This window comes from Chiloscyllium punctatum, chromosome 37 (assembly GCF_047496795.1).
Source record: "Chiloscyllium punctatum isolate Juve2018m chromosome 37, sChiPun1.3, whole genome shotgun sequence".
In the NCBI taxonomy this organism is placed as follows: Eukaryota; Metazoa; Chordata; class Chondrichthyes; order Orectolobiformes; family Hemiscylliidae; genus Chiloscyllium; species Chiloscyllium punctatum.
This window is the reverse complement of record NC_092775.1, coordinates 46,767,898-46,793,310: the sequence shown is the minus strand read 5'-3', so window position 1 is coordinate 46,793,310 and position 25,413 is coordinate 46,767,898. Positions and strand designations below refer to the sequence as shown.

Sequence of the window (25,413 nt, the reverse complement as noted above, 5' to 3'; positions counted from 1 at the left end):
GTCGTTCTCTGCTCCAGAGAGCTGCTTAGACCATATTCTGGATTCTAGTTCCTCTTATGTTGTTAGTGGCACAGCTACTATAGTGAACAGTAAGGTGGATGTTCAGGAGAGATTTGAATGAGACGTGGTTGATGTGTGGTCAGTTTCTGCAACTATTAAACAACTGGGTAAGTAGTGCTTCTGACTTAGTCATGAGCGAAGCCTTTAGTAAAGAAACTGTGGTCACAAAATGGGATTATTCTGCAAGTTTTTAAAATTCTAATTAAGCACTGTGGTAACTCAGCAAATATAAAAGTAGAACTTAGTGCAGTGTGTGACGTGCTACGGTTTTACTGTCCCATATAGGTGCCAGAGCAGTTGTGAATGTAGAATATTATGGTGTTAAGATTGTTCAGTTTTTTTAACTTTAAATTAGTCATGGGAGCAAAAAGAAATTATTTGAATGTTAAAAATTAATCTTCATGATCTGTTAAACGAATAGATAAAAGTAATTGTGTAAAGTAGTTTTCAGAATATTTTCCCAAGCTTTTGAACTGTAATGATCTGTAGGTAAGCACACACTCACTAATTCCTGCACTGTCAGATTCCAGTGAATGAATGAATGACTAGCTCATCTTTTCAGTTCAGGAGGGAACGTGGGCCAGAATGTCATGAATATGCTCGGACCTTCTCGGGCCAATTCCAGCCTCAGATGATGGTCTGTGTGGAGTTTGCACATTCTCCCTCATGTCTGATCATCATAAAGACGTGGTTGTTAGATAGCCAAGGCTGGCACTTGAGTATTCATAGGTTCGTTTCAGAAGGATAGGTCGCTGGGGAAAGGTTGCCAAACATTAGATGGAATTCCATTATTATTCACCATTTGCTAAATAATCCTCAGTGTGAAGGGCATTACACTGACAATCAAATTATGATCATCAGATTGTGTTGCAGCTCGAAGTTCAGGACGACCTCCCACAAACACTTGATTCAGTTTGGTAGGGATGCAAAATATCAAAAAATGATATGTCACTTGTCAGAGTAGTATGTTCGTCCTTGTGACTTTCTAACAATCCTTCTAGCAGTAACTGCACTGTCGAATGGATGGTGCAAGAAGAAGAGACCTCTTGTTGATGGCTTTATCAAGCTTTTCATGGAAGCTTGATGCTCAAATAAGGCATATCAAAGCCATCTTTGGGGATAATGTATAACTTAATTAGATCATTTGTTGCTGTACTTTGTGCACACTCATAAGCAGATCCAAAACTGTAACCTTTGGTTCTGGAAAGTGTTGAACCTACCTTGGATTAACTTGGAAAAGTAAAGTATCTCAAAAGTTTAAGCAACAGCTAACTGTTTCTTGCTGATACAAGACAACAGCAACATGGGAGTGTTCACAACCAACAGGATGCTGCCATCAAGTCACAAGCAGAGTCTATTCATTTCACTAATGAATAACGTAGTGTATGGATTTCAATGCTGCTGTTATTACTAGATATGTAGACATCTCTTTTTTTTTGATACAATCCACCAGATTTTTTTAATCAACATATCCCTCCTGTTAGAGTCATAGAGATGTACAGCATGGAAACAGACCTTTCTGTCCAACCCGTCTATGGTGACCAAATATCCCAACCCAATCTAGTCCCACTTGCCAGCACTCAGCCCATAACCCTCCAAACCCTTCCTATTCATATACCCATCCAAATGCCTTTTAAATGTTGCAATTGTACCAGCCTCCACCACTTCCTCTGGCAGCTCATTCCATACACGTACCACCCTCTGTGTGAAAAAGTTGCCCCTCAGGTCTCTTTTATATCTTGCCCCTCACCCTAAACCTATGCCCTCTAGTTCTGGACTCCCCCACCCCAGGGAAAAAGACTTTGTCTGTTTACCCTCTACATTCCCCTCATAATTTTGTAAACCTCTATAAAGGTCACCCCTCAGCCTCTAATGCTCCAGAGTAAACAGCCCCAGCCTGTTTAGCCTCTCCCTATAACTCAAATCCTTCAACTCTAGCAACATCCTTGTAAATCCTTTCTGAACCCTTTCAAGTTTCATAACATCCTTCCGATAGGAAGGAGACCAGAATTGCACGCAGTATTCAGACAGTGGCCTAACCAATGTCTTGTCTTGTACAGTTGGGAGGTCTTGTACATGACCTCCCAACTCCTGTACTCAATACTCTGACCGATAAAGGAAAGTATACCAACACCTTCTTCATTATCCTATCCACCTGCGATTCCACTTTCAAGGAGCTATGAACCTGTACTCCAAGGTCTCTTTGTTCAGCAACACTCCCTAGGACCTTATCATGCAGCACCTTGCATTTATCTGAATTAAACTCCATCTGCCACTTCTCAGCCTGTTGGCCCATCTGATCAAGAGAGTGTTGTAATCTGAGGTAACCCTCTTTGCTGTCCACTACACCTCCAATTTTTCTGTCATCAGCAAACTTACTATACCTGTTATGCTCCCATCTAAATCGTTTATATAAATGATGAAAAGTAGAGGACCCAGCATCGATCCTTGTGGCACTCCACTGGTCACAGGCCTCCAGTCTTTCTGTTGTTTGGAACAGGCAAGGTACTGACCATTCCCAACCAGCCTGCAACTGCAAAACTCAAAACAATACCCAATATTAGATGGAATTCCATGTTATTCACCATTTGCTAAATAATCCTCAGTATGAGGGGAATAACACGAACAATCAAGTTATGACCATCAGTCAGACTTGCATTGTAGCACATTTGTGTATTGTGGAAGCAATATGTATTAACATACAGAGCCTTGGTCTCCGCAGATGGAACATGTACACGCTATGCCTGTTTCAATTGAACAACGTAGGTGAAAGCCATCCTACGGTTTACTTCTCAGTGCAATGACTTGACCTATTGGATTCAACCTGTCTGGCTTAAAGTGTAATACTTGATACTTCATCTAAATGATGCAATCTCCACGGCAATGCCTGTACCAATTGGAGTACACTTGCCAACTAATTAACATTTTTACTCATAAAATGTAAGTGCTATTTTGCAAGTATGTGCAAATGTGAGTGAATGTCATAAAGATATATGGGAGATGTAGTTATGAAGAGGAAGTTGCAAAGGGAGATAAAATAAGTTAAATGAGTTGTCAAAGATCTGACAATGTGGAAAGATACAAACTTGTTAGGATGAATAGAAAAGCAGTATACAACTTATATGGGACAGAAATACAGAACTGTGGGATCTGGATGCACTGCTATGTGAATCACAAGCATTAATATTCAGGTGCAGTAAATGATGAGGATGGTAAATGGAATGTTGTTTATTGCAAGGGGAAATGGATCATAGGGGAAATTTGCTATCATTGTAAATGCTGTTGATGAGACCACATCTGAAGTATCATGTACAGTTTGGGACTCCTTACTTAAGAATATTATAGTTGCTATTGATGCAATTCAAAGACGATTCCTTGCCTCTTTACTGGATGAAGGAATTGCCTTTATTGGAAAAGGTTGGGGAGGCTGGTTCTGTGTCCTTGACAGGGTGAATACTGAAATATTGCTTCCCCGGATGTTAAGTTCTTTTTTCCTGAGTTCCTTATACACTTGACACAACTGCAATATGCCAACTTCTGTGAACAAGCAAAATTTTATTAAGCAGAGTACAGTACAAGCTTTGCAGAAACCCTGAACATTCTTCGCCATGCTTGCGAAACATGTCCAGGGAAACTCTATGAACAAAGGAAATAGTCCTTCCTTTATACAAAATATTTGCATCACAGTCAGTGCTCCCAAGACAACCCCCAGCCACTCCCTCACAGTCACCTGCCATTCAAGACACAATGCAGTGATCACATCACCTCCAGAAATAATATAATGCAAATCATCCCTTAGTGGCCAGATCTGGTGTGAATTTTTTTCTTAACTACAGGGAGTAGTCTGAATTCCAAGTATAATGTTCTTATTGATTTCTGAATAGGAGATGATGACAATGTGCATGGTTCTGAATGGTGAGGAAATGACCTTGTAAATGGCTCTGAATAATAGGAGATGATTATGTAAATTTCTTACAATCTATCTGTAAGTTCGAGTCATCCCAGCCTTGCCTCAGCACATCCAATTTCCTGCAGGTCAGCAGAGCAAGTTATCTCTTTAATATCACATTCCCTCCTTTTATCATTCCACGGTAACCACCGAGGTGGGACTACCAGCTTTCATAAGACTCTGAGAGCCAGTATTTAGGCAAGTTATTGACATGCAGCATAAATGATTATAACAAAAATTACTAGTCCATGCAGTGGATAGGATCTGCAGGATCCTCCCACGTGGCAAAAAATTCACCAGTAAAGTTCTTTTATTCACAGTCCTTGGTGACCAGTCCAACCCTCCAAACCGAGTGGAAATGAGCCAGTTATCCAAAATCTCCTTGAGTAAAGTTCTACCTGAAAACAAAATTCAGTCTGTCCAAAGCACACCACTCCACAGAGAAATCTGAATTCTTGGATGAGGGCTGTTTAATACATAACAAAACTGACGAGACTTCCATCCTCTCGGAGGTGCTTCAGATGGACGATACCAGCACATCTGGGCATGAAATGCAGCAGCAACAGTAGGGTAGATGAATGCAGCACGCTTTGCTGCTTCTGCTCCTGCTCTGCTGTCAAATGTAACAAAACCAACTGGCTGTTTTGATGTTAGCTTGATCAGTGACTGTCGTATCCCTTAACTGATTGGAAGAGAAGGTAAAATTCACGTGGTTTAATGTCCATAGGAAGGCCACTGACAAACGAGCGTATGGACCTCCTCTTCACTGTTGTTAGCTTCATCACTTTTCATGCTCATGACTGTGGAGTTGATTGAATCCATTGGATCAGGTTGTGGAGGGGTGGTGGTGGTCCAAAGCCATGCTTAGCCTTTGAATGGAGAAACTCCAGTGATGATGTTAGTTCTGAAAGTATCTCTGCATTTCCTCTCTCATTCCTTCCTTGTCAAGGTGGTTATCAGTATGAAGACAGTCATACATTAAACTACACTAAATTGTGTCTGTCTAGTTCAACATTCTCAGTCATCTTGAACTCTGTTACTCTTGGTCACAATTTATGACATTATCAAGATTTATATGATCTGTAAAGTTCTTTGGGATTTTTTTTGCTGTGCTCCTGAAACCATGCCTTTGGCACCGTCAGGGAGGGGATTTACCTCGCACTGGATCAGATGGAAGGCTTTTCAACTTGGCCCGCCTTAGAGCCAAGACAAAAGTACATGTGGCACTCATCAGGGGCATGCTGTTTGCCGCTGATGCTGCAGTTGCAACATACACTCAGTGATAGATCGCCTCTCCTACACTTGCCAAGGATTTCAAGCTGACTATCAGTCTGGAAAAGATGAGTGTCCTGGGACAGGACACAGAGGCACCGCCAGTCATCACCATCGATGACTATGAACTCCGTGTTATCCATCAGTTTACGTACCTTGGTTCTACCATCACTGACAACCTCTCCTTTGACACAGAGATCAACAAGAGGATCGGGAAAGCAGCCTTAACTCTTGCTCTCCTCATGACTCGCGTATGCACAAATCCCAAGCTGACAAAATGTCAGTCTACAATGCCTGCATCATAACCACACTGCTGTCCGGCAGTGAAATGTGGACTACATACGCCAAACAGGAGAGAATACTGAACACCTTCCACTTGAGTATCTGCTGTATCCTGGGCATATCCTGGCAAGACAGAGTGTCCAATGTAGCGGTGCGATGTTGCTGCTGGCCTTCCCAGCATGTAAACTCCACTCAGGCAGTGAAGACTGTGCTGGCTGGGCCATGTCCTCCACAAAGATAACCTCTATGGAGAGCTCGCATCCAGGAAGAGATCCACAGCATGTTCCCAGCTGCGCTACAAGGACGTCTGCATGAGGGACATGAGGGCACTTGATATCATTCTGGAGTCCTGGGAAAGGTTTGCAGCTGACTGCACCTTGAACCAACACCTCAAAACAGAGGAAAAGAAGCTGATGAACGCTGCAGCAGGCAAGTGGGCACACAGGAAGGAGTGTAGCAGCTCTTGCAGGTCAACAACCACATCCAGATGTAACCTCTGTAATCGGGACTGTCACTCCAGCATTGGTGTCTCCAGTTCCAAGTTCAGGGAAGCAAAAAGCTAGAAAAGTGAGCATGCAGCCCATGGTCAGCCATGATCAAAAGGAGCCTCAACATAACGTTCTAAATTGCACTGCCTAAACAATTCAGTTGTTTATAAACAACAATCAATAGTCCTAAAATCAAACCCTCGGGGGATCCCATTCAGGTTATTCAAAAATTAATGTCTTTTCACTAATACATTGCTTAATGTGAAAGCTGTCAGGAAAAGTATTTCAAAAATCTGGAACAGCAAGAAAACAACAAAATGTTTCATGTGCTTTAGGTATTTAAGAGGCAGTTTCAGTTCAGATTTAAATCTCATATTCATCGGAAACAAATACAGAATATGTTAAAATATTTTCCGCAAATGAAATTTCCCAAATAAAACAGCCTGAATTCCAATGTTTACAGACCAGGAACTGTATGTCTTTGGTCGAGATCAACTTTCTTTGAATTTGAAATATGCAGGGGGCCAATGAAGTCTTAACAATAATTCACAGAACTGAAACAACTCCGCTTCTAATATTCTCTAAAATCTTAACAAAACATTAAAGTTAAAATGCACTCTTCTTTACGTGGGCACTCTGCATTTTAAAAAAAAAGCAAAGGTATTTTAATACAATCCTCTCATGTGGCTAAAGCATGACTACTGACCCAGTTGATTTTTTTAAACAGGCATTGTAGAATTTCAAACAATCGGGGACTGAAGGCCCTTGGTCAATTTGTTTTAAGGTTACATGTTTGACAATTTAAAAACTGACCTAATATTGCATAATATTAAGGTAAAAACAAAACCTGCCCTAAAGCATAACCCACAAAACACACTGAATTGAGATCCTAATTCCAATAATGCAAAACAGTTACTTCAATATTTTCTGAACCAGTATTTTAACAAACCAAAATATTTAAATATCAAACACTTTTAGTATGGCAAAATTATATTGAAACTTCCTTTCTCAATCCAAGTATTAGTGCAACTTTAATTTCAATGTTTCTCATTTTTTAAGCATCCTGTTGATTAAATTACTTGTAAAAAGAGAAAACACTTGTAGCGGACCACACAGCACCCAATCCATGCCATTCCCCTACCCCAGAAGAAGGACTCGCAGAGTTGAGTCCACAGCACAGAACCTGAGACTCTCACAACAAAAGCCCGAACAAAGCTTCCCTGGCAGTCAATGCACTTCACTGTTGGGATCTGAGCGGACTGGCTCAACTTTCTCCCCCTTTTCCCGATGACACCATGTTGTCTTAAAAGTGCGTCTAAGGGGAGGTATTGGGGATAAAGGCGATAACTTTAAGTACCAAATTTTGTTTAGATGTTTTTCTTTGAAGTTCCTGATTTCTAACTTTTTAAAAAATGTTCTGGCACCTCATATTGTATTTGTCTTCTCCACACCCACTTCAAAGTGCTAACCTTTGTATGGGGGATTTCCCCTCTTAACAACCAATCCAAGGCAGGGTGTTAGAGACAGACACAGGAGGTATATCCTCTATCTTTTCTTTACTTACATTTTATGCTCCAGAGCCTCAAACCTCACCGCTAAGGGAATTTAACCCCCTTTTATCTAGGGGACTTTAACCATCTTTTCCCGGGGGACTTTAACCTCTGAATTCCCAGTAACTCATGATTCTAAAGGCGAGCTCATTGGTGTGCAAGTGCCGAAGTTAACTTTCGAGATTCTGTCAGCACAGAGTCCTAGGTGATGAGGGGTTGACTGAGTGGTAGGTTAAGGAAAAGGATCAAGGTAAATCTTACCTCGTGGGCACATCCATCTCATGCAACCGGCACTCAGATGATCACTTATTCAGTCCACCTGGAAGCTCTATGTTTGTTGGAATCTCACCACTGCCACCAAATGTGAAGTTCTTTTCTCCTGAGTTCCTTGCACACTTAATGTAACTGCAACATGTCAACTTGTGTGAACAAACAAAATTTTATTAAGCAGAGTATAGTATCAACTTTGGAGAAACCCTGAACACTCTTCGCCATGCTTGCAAAGCATTTCCAGGGAAGCTCTCTCTGAACAAAGGAAACAGTCCTTCCTTTATACAAAATCTTTACATCACAGTCAGTAATGCTCACGAGGCAACCCCCAGTCACTCCCTCACAGTCGCATGCCACTTAAGACACAATGCAGTGATCACATCACCTCCAGAAACAATGTAATGCAAATCATCCCTTGTTTTTAACTACAGGGAGTAGTCCAATTTCCAACTATAATGTTCTTATTGCTTTCTGAATAGGAGATGATGACACTGTACATGGTTCTGAATTGCAAGGAAATAACGTTGTAAATGGCTCTGAATAGTATGAGATGCTTATGTAAATTTCTTATAATCTGTCTGTAAGTCAGAGGCATCTCCACCCTCTCCTTGGGACTGCCAATTTCCTGCAGGTCAGCAGAGCAAGTCAACTCTTTAATATCACACTGACAGGAAAGGTTATAACCTGGGAACATTGTTTAAAAATTCCAATCTCCCATTTAAGACCGATATGAGGAGAATTTCTTTCTCTTGAATTGTTGTTGATCTGATTAAATTTTTTAAGGCTGAGGTAGATAGCTGTTTGACAAAGGTGTCAAAGGTTCTGGAGGGACCAGAGAGTAGAATTGAGGGCATAACAATGATCTTGTCAAGTAACAGAACAGGCTGCATGCTGACTTCAGCTCCTAATTTGTGTGTTCCCAAAAGCAGTTTACAGAGCAACCTCAGTTATCTGAACATCAATTATCTGAACAAGATCTCAAGGTCCCATAAAAACGTTATCAGTTATCCGAATAATCAGTCATCTGATCAAAATACTTTCCTCCAGTCTTGTTTGGATAAGTGAGGTTGTTCTGTGCAACCTTGCCTTTCTTTTGGTGCCTGATATAGTATTTTAATTCGTAAAAGACTGCAGATACTGAGAATCTGAAATCGGGACAGAACATGTTGTTGATGCTGTTCAGGTCAGACCGCTACAGAGAAGAGAGAAACAGACCATTTCAGGCCATTAGGCTTTCATTGGAACCGGAAACCATTTGTTTCATGATTATAAGGAAATAACGGCCTCGGGAATAAAGTAGCAATGAGGTTGTGTGAAAGCATGGACTGACCAGGATTGTTAAATCATGGATATAATGATGTGGAAGGCCAAACTGAGGGGTTACAGCGTGATAAAGCAATGAAAGAGAAATACAAAATAGAGGCAAATATTTATAGCTGATCCATCACAAAAACATGCTAAAACAAATATTGTTAATTGTTATAATTTGCACGTCTATATTCTAACTTGCATTCAAGTTTTTTTAAAATAGCTGAAACTAATCAGAAAAGAAAACAAAAAGCAAAGCATTCAGGTTAAATGTATGCAAGCCAAGTATTAGAATGTAAGCAGTGACTATTTATTTGTTAACTGGATTTAATGCAAAAATGGTCCTGTCATGGTTTGCAATTGGAAATTTGTAAAGGACATACACAGAGGCACCAAGAAGAGTGGCTGAGGAGATGTTTAACAAGGTATTGAGAAGATCTTTAAGAGGAGAGGGAGGTTTAGAGCCAGAATACTTTCAGGTGTTAGAGAAAGTAGTCTCACGAAGGCCACATGCTTTGTAACCAAGAGAAGGAAGAAGAAAAGTAGCAAAGATTGTGCATTTCTTAAAATTGGGACTGGAAATTTAGGCAATGTTAATGACCTATCTGTACCAATCATGAAGAAAAGAATACAAACTGCACCAGAGTCATGCACTTTCAATTTAAAACTGTACCTATCAGTTAGTGCTGAGTTTAAAGTGAGTTATTTTTACTTTGATCCTCTTGGGTTGTTTAGCTGTAATTTCCTTTGTCCTTTTGAGTCAGGCTATGGAATTAAGCCATTAGTACTTGGGTGATGAGTAAGAAGATGGAGCAGGGATGAAGGCTGTTTGGTTCATCTCGTTTGATTCCAGAATGCAGTAAAGGTAGATTGTTTTATCACAGAAATAGATGTCTTTCAAGCAAACTATTATGCTGTTCTGATATCTGTTATTTGTAAGAAAAAACAAATATTCAAAGAGCATAGAGTTGTTCCACTGTTCACTCTTGTCTACATAACAAAAGTAACATAACACTTAAGAAATAATTGCTTGTGGGGCGCTCAGTGTCGCTCCGCAAATGATCATGATATGGTGCTTCATAAATGTATCACTTGCTCTTCCCTTCTGCAACAAGTATTAGCTTTGCCAATGTATACTGTCAAACGCTTCTTGTGAGTCTTTGATAATGCAGGAGAGTAATTTGGGTGATAAAATATTGTGTTGATCTTTAACCAGATGTCATCTTTATTTTAGGAAACCAATGATGTGTGCATTTTTACGATGGCTTATTTTGTCAGTTCCGATAAATTTTAATCTTCAAAGTGTATGGGATCAGTCCTCATTTTTACAGATACTGCTGTGAGCTGCTAATAGTTTGTTTTTCAGGAGTCATGATCTTGTTGTTGTTTTATTTTATGCAAATTTGCGCAAAGCACAGAAAGTTCACATTGGATCTTCCCAAATATATTCCCCTGCTTTGACATCCATGAGATGCCAGAGATGGTGTTCGTTTTTGAGGCTCCTGACCTCCTATGAATTTCATGATTGTGAAGTAAGAAGGACTGTTGAATGATTTAAGTGTATGTGAACATCTATAATTCATAGAACCAAAATTTACGAAAACATAAAAGCACAGTGTGCATTTGGTATGTCTATGGATTACAGCAAGCGATGAGGGTTATGCAGGAGATTTATTTTCAAGCAAGGTATGCCCTCCTATTTAATTTTGTGTTTTACACAGTTCTGCAAATTTCAATGATTACTGAAAACTTGTCCTTTTGTGTAAATGACAAAAAAACAAAATCCTGGAAGGATTGTAGATACTTGGAAAATAAAATTATCTATTTCATTGAAATTCTAATTCCACATAGACTGTGCCAATTGTGAATGAAGCCTGTTTTGCAAACCTGTAATAATTGCAGTGTTACATTATTGCTGACACAAACCAGAATGATTTCATTATTGCATACATCCTTTTTCTGGACCCCATAGCAGTTCAAAAGCAATTGGGGAATGACTTTGACAGTCCTGATGAAAGATTCTGACTGGAAACGGTGACTTTCCTGCTCATCTGCTGTCTGACTTACTGTGCTTTTTTCAGCTCCACACTTTATCAACTTTGACAGAATACTGAATAAATAATTTAAATTTTTAGCAAGTTCCAGGATGAGATGAGATGGATCAAAATCCAAGAATAATACAGGACAGGAACAGGCCCTTTGGCCTACCAAGCTTGCCTCGATTCCATTCCTTAATTAGACCTGCTACTTATTGCCCGTGCTCAGTCTCCCTCTCGTTCATGTGTCTATCGAGATACACCTTAAGCATTGTTAAAATGCTCGCTTCTACCACCTCCACTGGCAGTGCATGCACCCACCAATCTGTGTTAAAACACTTCTCTCTACTGCTCCCCTAAACTTTTCTCCTCTCACCTTGAATCTGTACTATCTTGTAGTTGACCTTTCCACTCGGACTATCCGCCCCATCAGTGTTTTTCAATTTGTAGACTTCTATCAGGTCGCCCCTCAGCCTCTGTCTTTTCAGTGACAACAGTCTGAGTTTACCCAACCTTTCCTCATACCTAAAACCCTCCAGACCAGACAACAGCCTGGTAAACCACCTGTGCATCCTCTCCAAATCATTCACTTCTCCTGGTAGTGTGGCGACCAGAACCACATGCAATGTTCTAAATGTGGTCTACTTAGAGTTTTATACAGCTATAACATAATTCATCAATGTTTATGTTTGATGCCCTGGCTGATGAAAGCAAGCATGCTGTGTGCCTTCTTGACGACCTTATCCACCTGTGTTGCTACTTTCAGCGACTTGTGCACCCAGATCCCTCTGAATGTCAGAGTTCCTCAGTGATGGGTCATTTATTCTATAATTTGCACCTGAATTTGATCTTCCAAAATGCATCACCTCCCATTTGTCTGTATTAAACTACATCTGCCATTTCTGCGCACAAACCTGCGATCTATCTATATCCTGCTGTATCCTTTAACAGTCCTCATCACTATCTGCAACTTTGCCAATTTGATGTCATCTGCAAACATACTCATCAGATCACCTACATTTTCCTCTAGATTATTTTTATTGATGTATATGACAGTCTGTTCTGGCATAACGTGATAGTTCTGTTCCTGTATGAATCCCGTGTTATAAGAAAATCACCTAATAACAGCACCAGTTAAACAAATCACATTATAGCCAATACAGGTAAGGAAAGTTTGCATTCTGCAAATAATGGTCTAAATACTTCAATCTTGTTATACTCCATTTGCATTGAAGAAACATGCGTTATAGCAGAACAGACTGTACAAACAACTAAGGTCCCAGCACTCATCCCTGCTGGACACTAGCAGTTACTGGTCTCCATTCTGAAAAGCATCTTCCACTGCTACTCTGTCTTCTACGGCCGAGCCAGTTTAGTATCCGTCGAGGTAGCACACTTTGGATCCCACGAGTCTGTGTACTTTTTGTACCAGCCTGCCATGTTCGTATAGACACCATCCACTGCTATTGCTTCATCAATTATTCTTGTCACCTCTTCAAAAATCTCGATCAAGTTGGTCAGACGTGACCTTCCCTGCACAAGCCCATGCTGCCTATCACTAACAAGTCCATTCGCTTCCAGGTGTGAATAAATCCACCACTGCTGTCTGGCTCACCAACCTGTAATTACCTGGTCATAAATCGCACAACACCAGGTTATAGTCCAACAGGTTTAACTGGAAGCACACTAGCTTTTGGAGCGATGCTCCTTCATCAGGTGGTTGTCAAACACCAGCATCTCCAAATCATTACCTGGATTGCCTGTTTCCCTTCTCAAACAAAGGAACAACACTATACATTTTCTAGATCCAAATTTTTCAATTCTCCAAATCCTTGAAACAAAATCTTGAAAAATTGAGCATGAGCCTGTTCTTTTCTGTCTGGTTTCATGTATTTCAAACATTTGATTTTAAAAGCTTAGAACAGCTTATGTATTGCTGTTATAATACTAGATAATGAACATGTGAATGATGTTTTGTTTTAACTGAAACATTGACCCTGTTTAAAACAAGCCATTTAAAATAAATGTCTTATAATTCATTAAAGGCTCAATGGATCTTTTCACTAAAGCAGTTTCTAGTTTACATAGCTCTCTTGGCTCTTCTACTAGAAATAAACAAATATGGTTACATTCTGCAATAACAGCCCAAGGTACCTCATAGAGAGTAATCAAACAAATATTGACATCAAGTCCAAGAAACAGACATTGAGACGGTGACGAAAAGATCAGACAGTAGTAAATTTAAGGGAGCTGCTGTAAAGAGAAGCAAGTTGTGGAGGTTCTGGGAGGGAATTCTTTATATTATTCATATTTCTATTTAAGGTTTTGATCTTGGGTTAGACTCCAACAATTTTCTATTTAAAAGAATTCCTTTTATGAGAAATTGCTATGCTCTTTAACTAGGTCACCTCAGTAGGCAATAAATGTCAAACAGTTAGCTCCTTCCGCAAAGGGCATTAATGATCCATTTGGTTTTGTATCAATGAGTTTTATTACTCCTGTAAGTGAATACATTTTACACAAATTCATGGTGAGATTTGAACTTGTTCTCCTGATTTGCTGGACTAATAACGTAACAACCTTAACCGTATGTTAAGCATTTATACTTCTAGCTGATTTGGTCTCCATCAGCACTTTCTTTTTGAAGGTTGGGAAGAGCTATTTTCTACAGTCTTTCTTGTAACTTAATCCTGTGGCGTAAGTGGTAAACTAGGTTTCCCAAAAGTCATGTATATACCTCTTTTTTCAACTTGCCTTTTTGTGCCACTGATAGTGGCAGAGAATGAATTTGGCTGGTTAGCTTTCAGTCTGTCTGTCTTTCTACCTACCACTTAGCTTATCCTCTGACCAATATAGTTAGCTCTCTCACCCCTCCAGAATTCCTGTGGCCCTCCTGAAAAAAATCTCGTTGGCTCTCTGACAGCTTTATTATACCTTCAAACTGATTATATTACAGCCTTCATTGGAAAATAGTATTGATGCATTTTCTGGAACTGTTGGTTCTAATTCATGAAATATTGTACTTGTGTGTTTGTGAACTAACTTCATTGAATACAGTATTGTTAATATGGAGCCAAGTTATAGAACATTTATACATATAAAGGATGGCTTTAAGAAAAGTCAACTTGATCATCTGTTTAGATTTAAATCAGAACTTGAGAAATGTTTGTTATCCAAAAGTTTTAAAAGATAAAAGGTAATCAGAGGGTTAGGAATTTAGATTACAGGTCAACCATGACGTTATAGTACTGTTAGGTTCTTTTTCTTGAGATTCTTAAACACTGGATGCAACTGCAATACACCAACTTCTGTGAACAACTGAAATTTATTAAGCAAGTACAAGCTTTTGGAGGATCCCTTAACACTCTTTGCAATGCTTATGGAACCATGTCAAGAGATCTCTGTCTTAATAATGGGGCCAGTTCTTCCTCCTTAGAAGAGTTTCACATTACAGTCAGTAATGCCCACAAAACAATACCCAGCTACTCCCCCATAGTCAGTCATGCCACTCATGACATGAAATAGTGATTTGATTATTTCTGGAAACAATGCGATGTCGATCATTCTTTAATGGCAATATCTGGTGTAAATCTTTTTTTTAACTGCAGAGTGTAGTCAGAATTTTAACCGCAATGTTCTTATTGATTCTAAATAGCAGGAGATGACAATGTAAATTTTTTTTTACATTGTACCTGCAAGACGGAGAAACATAACACCGTACCCCCAAGGCATCCAATTTCTTGAAGGCCAGCAGAACAAAGTAACCCCTTAATATCTCCGTATGGTGTGGAACAGGCTCAAGGGGCTAACTCCTACTCCTGTTCCGATCTTTGTTACGTAATGTGTTAGTGAGCCGTCAAATGTATTGCAAGAGAAAGAAGTTGCAACACAGAATCTCGTGTCCATTTATTGGGTTTTGGAATCCTGTATCGTGGACTTGACAATTCAGTATAGACACACTTTTCTTTCGTGCTTCTCTTCTATATTCAAGTACAAAGTTTACATTTTAATGAACATGTATTTGTACTGATCCTGATAAAGTAAGAAGCCCACTCTCCTTCCAGAGAAACTGCACATTCTCCTTCCTGTCACCTTTAAGGCAGTATTATTCCAGTACGTTAACCGTGCATTGCTAATTGGGAATCCCAATGTCATTAACTATTTTTCTCATCAGTAAATAAAAATGAGGATTGGACACTCTTTGGACATACCATCTCCTATTAGTTAAGTATGTTTGTGTGCTTAACATTTTTCATGTTCGTTATGTTAAGTTCTTTTTCCTGAGATCCTTACGCACTTGATGCAACTGCAAGATATCAACTTCGGTGAACAACCAGCCAAATGTATTAAACACAATACAGCACAAGCTTCAGAGAAACTCTGAATGCTCCTTGCCATGCTTGCAAGGTGTGTCCAGGGGTGTCTCTTTCTGGACGAACCTTTAACACGCAGGGCTTATGGGGTCGTGGCAAAGCTCTCTCTGAACAAAGGAAACAGTCCTTCCTTTATACAAAATCTTTACATCATAGTAATGCACACAAAACAAACCCCAGTCGCACCCTCACAGTCATATGTCACTCGAGATACAATGCAGTTACCACCTCCCCTCCAGAGACAGTGTGGTGCAAAGCATCCCTTTAACAATCAAATCTGTTGCAAATCATTTTTTTAACTATAGGGGAGTAGTCAAATTCCAACTGTAATGTTTTTATTGATTTCTGGATGAATTTGTAAATCGTCCCTGAATGGCAAGGAAATGGCTGTCTAAAACCTCCCCATTCCACCCAGAAGACAAAGATACACCACTTTACCCCCAGGGCATTCAATTTCTTGCACGTCAGTAGAGCAAATTAACTCTTTAATATCTCAGTTGGTGAAATGGTCAAACAGAACTGTTGGTATATTTTGGTCATTGTTCACTAATTATGTGAAAATACTCAATCATACATACTAAAGTTAATTAAAAAGCATAAATCTAGGACACTTCATCCACTCAAAATATTGGTAAAGGTGCCTTGTACCAAAGTGTTTACATGTTTTGAATAGCTTTTGCCCATGGCCACACCCATAACTTACCAGTACTTTCTGTTGAAGAATTGATATGACCAGGTGATGGGAGCAAACTGGCTGCCTTCCTTAACCCATTGATTGTCAGCAACAAGGGTTTCTAAATCTTTGAGCAGCTGCATCATACCTACATTAAAAAGAGTGAATTACAAGGTTTCCTTGTGTGCAAGAAAGAGGTTTGTTATCACTAATCCTGGAAAAAATCATAACACAATATCCAGCAAACAGGCATAACGTTAAAATTGAGGACAGTGTCTTCTACAAAAATGAAGATCAAGGGTAGGCCATTTTTATATATACAGGTCATTATTGTATAACGCATATTTTGTCAACTCAAATTGGCTATGACATGATTGGCGAACTGTGGACACTTTGAATAATGTAGACTTTCTACTGAATGAGTATAGTATTTTACTGTAGCGATCTTCACCAATGAAATTTTCAAAAGCATGAGGTTGCAGGGGAATGTAACCATCGCATTGTACCAGAATGCAGTGTATAATTAATAAAAAAAAACTTCCTAGGGTCTTTGAGATGATAGGTTTTGTCCTGAGATCTTGGTTGTTTATTTGATGTTGTATATCCTTAGCAGAGGCAAAATCTGTGTGCGTCTTTTGAGTTCTCTATGAAATGGATGTTTCTCCAACTTACTTTAGCACTTGGTGTTTTTGTTTGTTTTTTGTGCAAAACTGAAAGAAAATGGGACAGAGAGAGCAAGATAAAGCCTTTCAGCTCTGCTCCTTTTAACTTGAGGCAAATCAGAATCTTCTACATGTGGGCTGGTGGTCATTGTAAATCTCTGCTCAGAGATAGATGACTGCCTCAGTCTGGTTCTCCTAGGGAATGAAACCCGACCAGGGATCTTTAGAAAATAAGTGCCTGTTCTCACACCTTGACTCAAAAAAGAAATGCTATTGCTTTTTGAACACATCCACAAAGGGATCATGGTTAAAGCAGTTACTGCTGTGAGGATCAGGAGGAAGAAGGTACTTGTATTAGCAACTAAGCAGGATGCTTAGTAGAGAATTGAACAGCTGACTTCTGGAGATTTAAGTAACAGCAAGTCACTAAGAGAGGACTCTGAATGAAAGTACATTCAGGAGTACTCGGCTGAGCGGAATAGTATTCTACAGACGGAGACTGCTCTTGGTGTAGTAGGCAGAAGTGAGCCTGTTCAGATGATGTGGGTAATTTAGGACTTAACCTTGTATTGCCTATCAAATCCCCACCAAAATTACTGTCAACAATTAGAGGTTTCTTGGTTACATTAGTTAATGTGAAAGTACCGTTTCCCTTAGTTTGATTCACCACTGCTTGTTCAGTCGTGTTTGATCTATAATTGATATTATTTTGTTGCAGTAAAAATTCTGAAATGTAAATTTTGGCCTTCAGTTATTTCTTGTTGCAAAAGTCATCACTTATGAAATTGCTGGTCTCTATGGGGATGCTTACGATGATTTTAATGATAAACGATCTTAAGTAGTACAATACAAATGAATGCTTAAACACCCATCCTAGTTATAGAATCACCATACAAAGATGTATTTGCAAGAAAATAAACAATCTTAAAACAATATGTACTGTTGTGCAATATGTACAATATATTGTACTCTGTAACGTGCGGTACTTAATTCCACCGACTAGTCCACGACAATTACAATGAACAGTGCATCAAGTGGATTTATGCTCTGAGCTAGGGGACGGAAAGATATGGTCGAGTCAAAAAGTGTGCTGCTGGAAAAGCACAGCTGATCAGGCAGCATCCGAGAAGGATTCCTGAAGAACAGCTTGTGCTCAAAACGTCGACTCTCCTGCTCCTTGGATGCTGCCTGACCGGCTGTGCTTTTCCAGCTGCACATTTTTAGACTCTGATCTCCAGCATCTGCGGTCCTCATTTACTCCTGGAAAGAAATTATTGCCAGTTTCGACTAATATCACAAAGATAGATCGGAAAATAAGGTTTGGGGAGAATATAGTAAGAGGGTCACAAAAAGATATAGGTTAAGTGAACAGGCAGCAATGTGGCAAGTGGAGCATAACCTGGTAAAGTCTGAAATTGGTCACCCACAAACACACAAACAACATCCTTACTGGTATAAGTTTCACCAAAGAGGCAGAGAACAACAACAGACTCCCCTTCCTAGACATCACAGTAGAACGAACAGCGAATGGAGAGCTACAGGCCAGTGTCTACAAGAAAGCGACGCACAAAGACCAGTTACTCAACTACAGGAGCAATCATCCCAACACCCACAAATCGAGCTGCATCAGGACATTATTTAAACAAGCTACAATGAATGCAGCACCCAGGAACTATGAGATGTCGAAGATAAACACCGATACAACATACTCGAGAGCAAGGGGCACCTGATAAGCGCAGTCCACCGATTCTTACACAACAAATCTAAGCAAGAAGACACAGCACACCCAGGTACTCCAGCCACCCTGCCATACATTAAAGACGTCTCTGAGATGACCACCAGACTAGTCCGGCACCTTTGCATCATGGTAGCCCACAAACCTACCAACACACTGAAACAGCTCGTGATGAATCTGAAGGACCAATGACCAGCAGAATGAACGTCATAAACAAAATACCCTGCAAAAACTGCAACAAACATTATATTGGACAAACTGGCAGGAAACTAGCCCCCAGGGTACATGAGCACCAACTAGCCACCAAAAGCCATGACTAACTATCACAAGTATTATTATACACAGACAATGAGGGACACCAGTTCGACTGGGGCAATACATCCATTCTGGCAAATGCATGGGAATTCTTAGAGGCCTGGCATTCAAACTGGAACTCCATCACCAAACATATCGATTTGGACCCCATTTACCAACCTCTCAGAAAAAGAACCGGAAATGATATCACCCACCACAACAGACCAAGACACACAAGGAGAAAGTGGGGCAGAACACCAGTGCTTCATCAGAGGCTCACTGTTGTCACTTAGCATGGTGACCAAATGTCTGAGAATAAATGTAATAGCTCAGCAAGCAAACTTACAACCTGAGCTACAAATTGTCGCAAAAATCGCGTTGGTCATTTTGGCTATAAAAGAAGTATCCAACTAAATGATGACGGATTGCAAACCTTTGCAGTGCAGAAGGTTCTGGGTGCCATCATGCATGAGTCACAACAGCTTAGTGTACAGGTACAACAGGCAATTGCGAAAGCTTGTAGAATGTTTATTGTTTACTACAAGGTAAAAGTAGGGAGATTATGCTTCAACTAAACAGGGAACTGGTGAGACCACATCTGGAGTACTGTGCCAGTTATTTAATCATCTTATTTGTGGAAGGATGTTAATGCCTTGGAGGCAGTTCAGAAGACACACAATGAAAGTGAGTGGGTTGGCAGCTCGGAAGAGTAAGATGCATCTTATTTGAAAATAAAAACTCTTGAGGGGTTTTGATAGGGTAGATGTAGAAAAGAGGTTTCATGTTATGCGAGAACCCAGATCTAATGATCATTGTTTAAATGGGCAACCCTTGATGTTTAAAGCAGAAATGAGGCAAAAATAATTCTCTGAAGGTTGAGTGTCTTTGGAACATTATTCTTAAGGAGTGTGTGAAAGCTGTGTATCGATGGTTTCAACAGTGACTTCAAGAAAGAAAGGGACATGGAGATTCAGAGGGCCCCTTTATTACTGAGTGTAACCTCTGATTCATCCTGCCAAGCCTGATTCGCATCGTCCACTACACTCCTGCGAATCACAAATGTGCAATGGAAGTGGACAGTGTCTGCAACTGTGCCCACAGTGGGTGAAGCAAGTTTTTCTTTGTCTGAATGCGCAGGCTCAACCTGTGAGCAGTATGAGGCCCTTCAAGGGCACTAGCATTAATCTTGAACTTTCAAAGTACAGGTTGAAGTCATCTGTAATCATAGCACCCTGTGAAATGCCTGCTATGTCCAATGGTGTGAGCTAAAAATCCTAGTTATAAGTAATTTTGACTGTCCATGTGAAGCTGAAGTAGTCACAGATAAGTGCCACCCATAGGCCACAATTGTCAAAGACAGTCGAAGATCCCATAGGCTGATCAAGGATGTGTAACTGATTTCCTCTCACTTTGAACAATAAGTATTTGCCAAAATGCTCCAATAAGCAATGTTGCTTAATGAGTGCTAGGGGTGGGAGAGCAAGGTGTCAGTGATCTTACAGACTTATAATCACCAGTTGAATTTCCCTGATGTGATTTGTGTTGCATTCATTGACATGGGCTCCTTGTAGAGGCATTTCATGGCGTTGCTTGTTAGAGTCCTCCATGTCTTTCTCAATGCAGCTCTGTGCTAAGTCATCATTTGTGTGATGTGAATGCTGATGGCTCAGGATTTGTTCCATTACCGATATTCTCCACACAGGTTCATTGTAACCCTGATCAACTGTCACTGTTGTTCTGGTGCAATGAAAGCACAGAGAATTTGAAGAGGGACATTTGTACTGACAAGTCCGGGATCAGTGGCAACCAAACAATGTCCACGTGAGGTAGTTGCATCTGATTGTTCCATCAGAATGAGGATAAGGTACAGAAGGCCCAAAGTCTATTGTTCTTGGTGCTATTTCCTTCACAGGAGGGAGGGGCAGTGTCACCACAGACTCGAAGGTGTCCTGGGGACACCATCATTGAGCGATACCAACTGCTGGAGTGGGTGGCCATTCTATCCAAATGGTCATCTTAGTGACAGCTGCATCAAACCTTCATGCAACTGACTGCTTCTAAGGATCCACTGAGACTTTTTGTGGGAACTCTCAAACTCCTATCTGGAAAATGTATTGAAGCTGTTATTAATGCAGTTTGTGTTGGATTACACCGATTTATCTGATTTGCCTGTGACGAGATCAATGCTGTAGCCCAGGCAGTGGGCTTTGGAAGTGTGGCTGGATTCCCTCAGGTACAGGGCTGTATAGGCTCTGCACCTGTCACGGTTAAGGCATCATAACACTGTTGACTTCAACAGAAAAGGATTTAATTCAAACAATGTACAAAATATGTGATCACTAGTGCCACTCCAAGCTTGCAGCAGGTACATGGGAAATGCCATCATGCCTTGAGAACTCTCATGTTTCTGTTATGTTTCAGGGCTGGATACCTTTCAAGTACATTTTACTGAGAGATGAGGATTGCCCTTTATCACCATGATTGATAGCTCCATTATGTAATGCCCTGACTGAGACATACTTTCAGCATGGCTGTTATGGAATAGATGACAGGCCTGATAAAAATGAGGTTCTGCTGTTTGAATCCATAGGCGTTGGACAGTGTGTACTGCATAATCCTTGAATGCTGAGTCCAGCACAACTGGAGCGAATAATGAAGGGATGTGATGAACTCTGAAGAGCTGGTAGAGCATCAGCACTCTTCTGAGGAGGAAGATGACGACATTGAGTAGGTGAAACATTACTTTCTGCTTGATAGAGTGCAGCAGCATCGGATATAACAAGCCAGGTAGGGCTTAATGGAGAAGCATTTCCAATAGACATGAGCTTGGTGCAGTGATCATTCTTTGATGGTAAATTTGTTGTTTTGAAAGGCAATTAGTTCACATCTACTCCTGGAAGCCAATGCAGCTTTTCTTTGTTTACAATTATGCACTTGGATTTGCAATGATGTGTTGGCCATGCCACCTATGCCCCCAGAGGCATTCGTTTTAAAAATTGTGCATGACTAGAGTTTAAAAATGGTTCTGTTAATCCCACAAGGTCCTGGCAGAAGTGAGTCTTTCCATAGAGAAACTTCACCGGGGTCAGTAAGAGAAACCCTCGGTGAATGTCATTGAATCAACACTTAGCTAATTTCAGCCCTTGGTAATGATGGAGGAACTGAGTAAGCTAATGGTGAGTTAGATCTTGATGTTGACAATGTGAGTATGTTAAAAAACTAGCTGTTTCCAGATGTCACCAAAGAGCAGCATGGAGGTGAGAAATAGGAAGAAGCAACTATGCAATGTGCAAAATATATATGTTACCACTACACCCAAAACCCAGGTTTAAAATATCCCTATCCCTGGACTGACAGGCCTGGGTTCAAGTGCTGCCTACTCCAGAGGTGTATAATAACTTCTCTGAACAGGTTGATTAGAAAAATAGATAAAATAAAATACACAAACTTCACCGCAAAAGCTGTGTCCGTACAGCATTTGATGAAACTGCATAGATATTGCTAAATATATTGCAATATACTACATATACCCCACAGCTACCACAATATAACATTGAAGAGAGAGTTTACAATGACTAAATATACTGTACAAAACAGAATTTTGGGTATCTATGTACAACTGTACATAATAGCAAGTTTGCAATCGTATAGCATTTGCAACAAAAATGAGAAGAGAAAGATTTAAATAGGATCTGGAGGGCAACCTTTTCACACACAGTGGTGTGTGTATGGAATGTGTTGGACTATAACCTAGTGTTACAACATTTAAAAGGCATCTGGATGGTTTTATGAATAGGAAGGGTTTAGAGGGGTAGAGGCAGAATGTTGGAAATTGGGACTCGGTCAGATTGGGATATCTGGTTTGCGTGGATGAGTTGGACCAAAGGGTCTGTTTCTGTGTTGTATGACTGTGTTGCTCCTGTGTTCTAAGATGTTTCACTGAGATTTATTTCAACCAGGTTTGACATTGAGCCATGTGAGAGTTTGGAACTGGTGACCGAATGCTTAATCAGAAGTAGGTTTCAAGCAGCATCTTAACGGTAAAGCAATTGCTGGAAAGGGTACGGGAGGGAATTCCAGTGGTTCGGGCTTTGGCAGCTGAAGACATGGTTCCAATTGTGGAGTGATGACATTGGGAATGTTAAAGAGATCAGACACGCTCACACTTGCCAAGTGATGAATGTATATTTTGAATTTGAGTTCATTTTACATATGATTAACAACTGTCTTGACTCTGTGTGGTTTCTGCGACAGTTCAGCTGAGATCAATAGTGAAATGATTACATTTTATTTGCTCAGTGCTTCTCCTACCACCTAGTGGGGACAATGTGCTATTAACAGAAACCGGAAATATATTCAGCGTACTTGGCACAACTTTCGGAAATGTCTTGTTAAGATTTTTAAAAGTTTCGTGCCAAATGTGCCAGTGAAATACTTATAAATTATGGCTGGAAGATAGGAAACGTTGTGGTTTGTACACAGAATTATGAAAAAAATATATAAATCCTTCACTGATTAAAACAAGCTGAACTTCTAGCAAGTCTTTATATCCCAAAATAAAATTGATATGGAGGTGCCGGTGTTGGACTGGGGTGGACAAAGTCAAAAATCATTCAACACCAGGTTATAGTCCAATACATTTATTTGAAAACACATGCACCTGGAGGAGGAGTGAGGCTCCAAAAGCTTGTGTTTTCAAATACATCTGTTGGACTACAACCCGGTGTTGTGTGATTTTGACCAAAATAAAATTGTCAGCAGTTAATTGTCATGATGGATGATTTCTTCAGGCTTTGACCCATTTCATGCAAAACAGCATCATCACACTGAGAAGCACATTACAATTGAATCTTAATGAATCAAAACTCCATATGGGCAAATGCCCATCCTGTTTATATTTGGTTAGTGTTGAAAGAAACTCCTGATGAAGGCACTGATTACTAACGGTTCATTTTCAGTATTTATGAAAATGAACTTTGAAATTAATTTAAATTTTGATTCAAATGCAGCTTGAGTGTTCATACAATGTCACCAACATACCTGATGGTTACCAAGTGTCCATTAGGTTTTTCCCAAAAGTTTTGAAACAACAAACGTCTTATGAAATTTAGCAACCTGACTTCAACTGATGACTGAGATTCAATATAATTTAATTTGCATATTATCATTTGCAAACGGGGAACTGCTTTACTCCTCTTGAGACAAATTATCAACATTAGTTACAAAGCCTGGATATGGGTCACTGGCTATTATTTTTGTGATTAAAGAAAGTTGAGTGAATGACATTGGACATCACAATCCCTAATGTCTATTAGGGATCATATTTGAATCAAAATTCCTTGGTCTTCAGGATAGGAGTACAGATTTCCTTGTTAAAACCAAGATCGTTTGAAAAGTTTATTACAACGTTTTCACATCAGAAATATTACTTACTGAGGACGGGAAGAGTCCAAATTAATTTAGAATTGAAGATATGTTGTCAGGGTGATCAGCACTGTAACTGAGAGGTGTTCAAAAATGAAGTAAAGACATGTCCAGGACAGTGCTATATTATGAAAAGGGATTTTGTTCACTAAACAGTGCTGCTTACTAAAAAAGTGATTCAACATTGCTAATTAATGGAATTTTATTCCTGTGTAGGTCAGTGAAAAAGATGTGCAGCAACACTTCCTGGTGTCCTCCAACAAGAATTGTTGGAACTGGCTGAAGGAGATTATTGTACATGTGGAGCAAGTCATGCCAAAGGTAAATTCCTCAGTTATAATTAATTACTTACTTACTTGTATTTAACAAATATACGAGAATGTCCCTGAAATAACCTGTTTAATTTTCAGTTTAAGTAGTTTTAGTTTGTGCTACATTTAACTCTGAAGATCTGTTGAAATGAGGAGTCTCTTCACTCCCAGGAATTGGGAAATGGATGCTTCATCATTGAATATGTTCAAGGCTATGATTGATACTTTTTGAATTCTGAAGGAATTGAGGGAATGGGCAGAAATATCGAACTGAGGCAGAGGATTGAATGACAGCAGACTCAAGGGTATCCTCTTGCTTTTTCTGTTCTTGTGTTCTTAATGCTTTGATATCCAAGAATTCAGGTATCTTGTTGGTTCTTGAAACTTTGTGACAGTATAGATTTGCTAATAAGGATGTCACCAGCTGTAAGATGTTTTAAAGTGTATGGTTGCTTCTTCTGGCTATCTGGTTGTCCTGGATAAACTCCTTGACTGTAATATTGGCACCACAGAAACAAATCATAAACTCTTCAGAAATCCCTGTCATCCAGGCACTATGTCCAGTCCTCAGTGATTGTTTTTCTTTTGATTAACTTTATTAAAGGTTCTTGCTGCATTTTGAGCATGTGGTATATTTCTTTCATTCATTTTGAAGCAACTGAAAATCAGAAACCTAGAGAAGCTGGTTACGAAGCATTAGATAGTTGCTTTGCATGGGACAGATTG

General features: G+C 39.8%; 1 protein-coding gene across 3 annotated transcripts in view; it reads left to right on the top strand.

The window, feature by feature from the left end:
- Positions 1–25,413, top strand: part of plagl2 (pleiomorphic adenoma gene-like 2) — a 145,480-nt gene that overhangs the window by 87,389 nt on the left and 32,678 nt on the right. For 2 of the 3 annotated variants that reach the window (XM_072556769.1, XM_072556771.1), the window contains exon 2: positions 24,593–24,697. The gene's annotated coding sequence lies outside the window, so the exon portion shown is untranslated. Of the gene's footprint in view, positions 1–21,542; positions 21,680–24,592; positions 24,698–25,413 lie in introns of all 3 variants that reach the window. The other variant, XM_072556770.1, reaches the window with a different exon arrangement.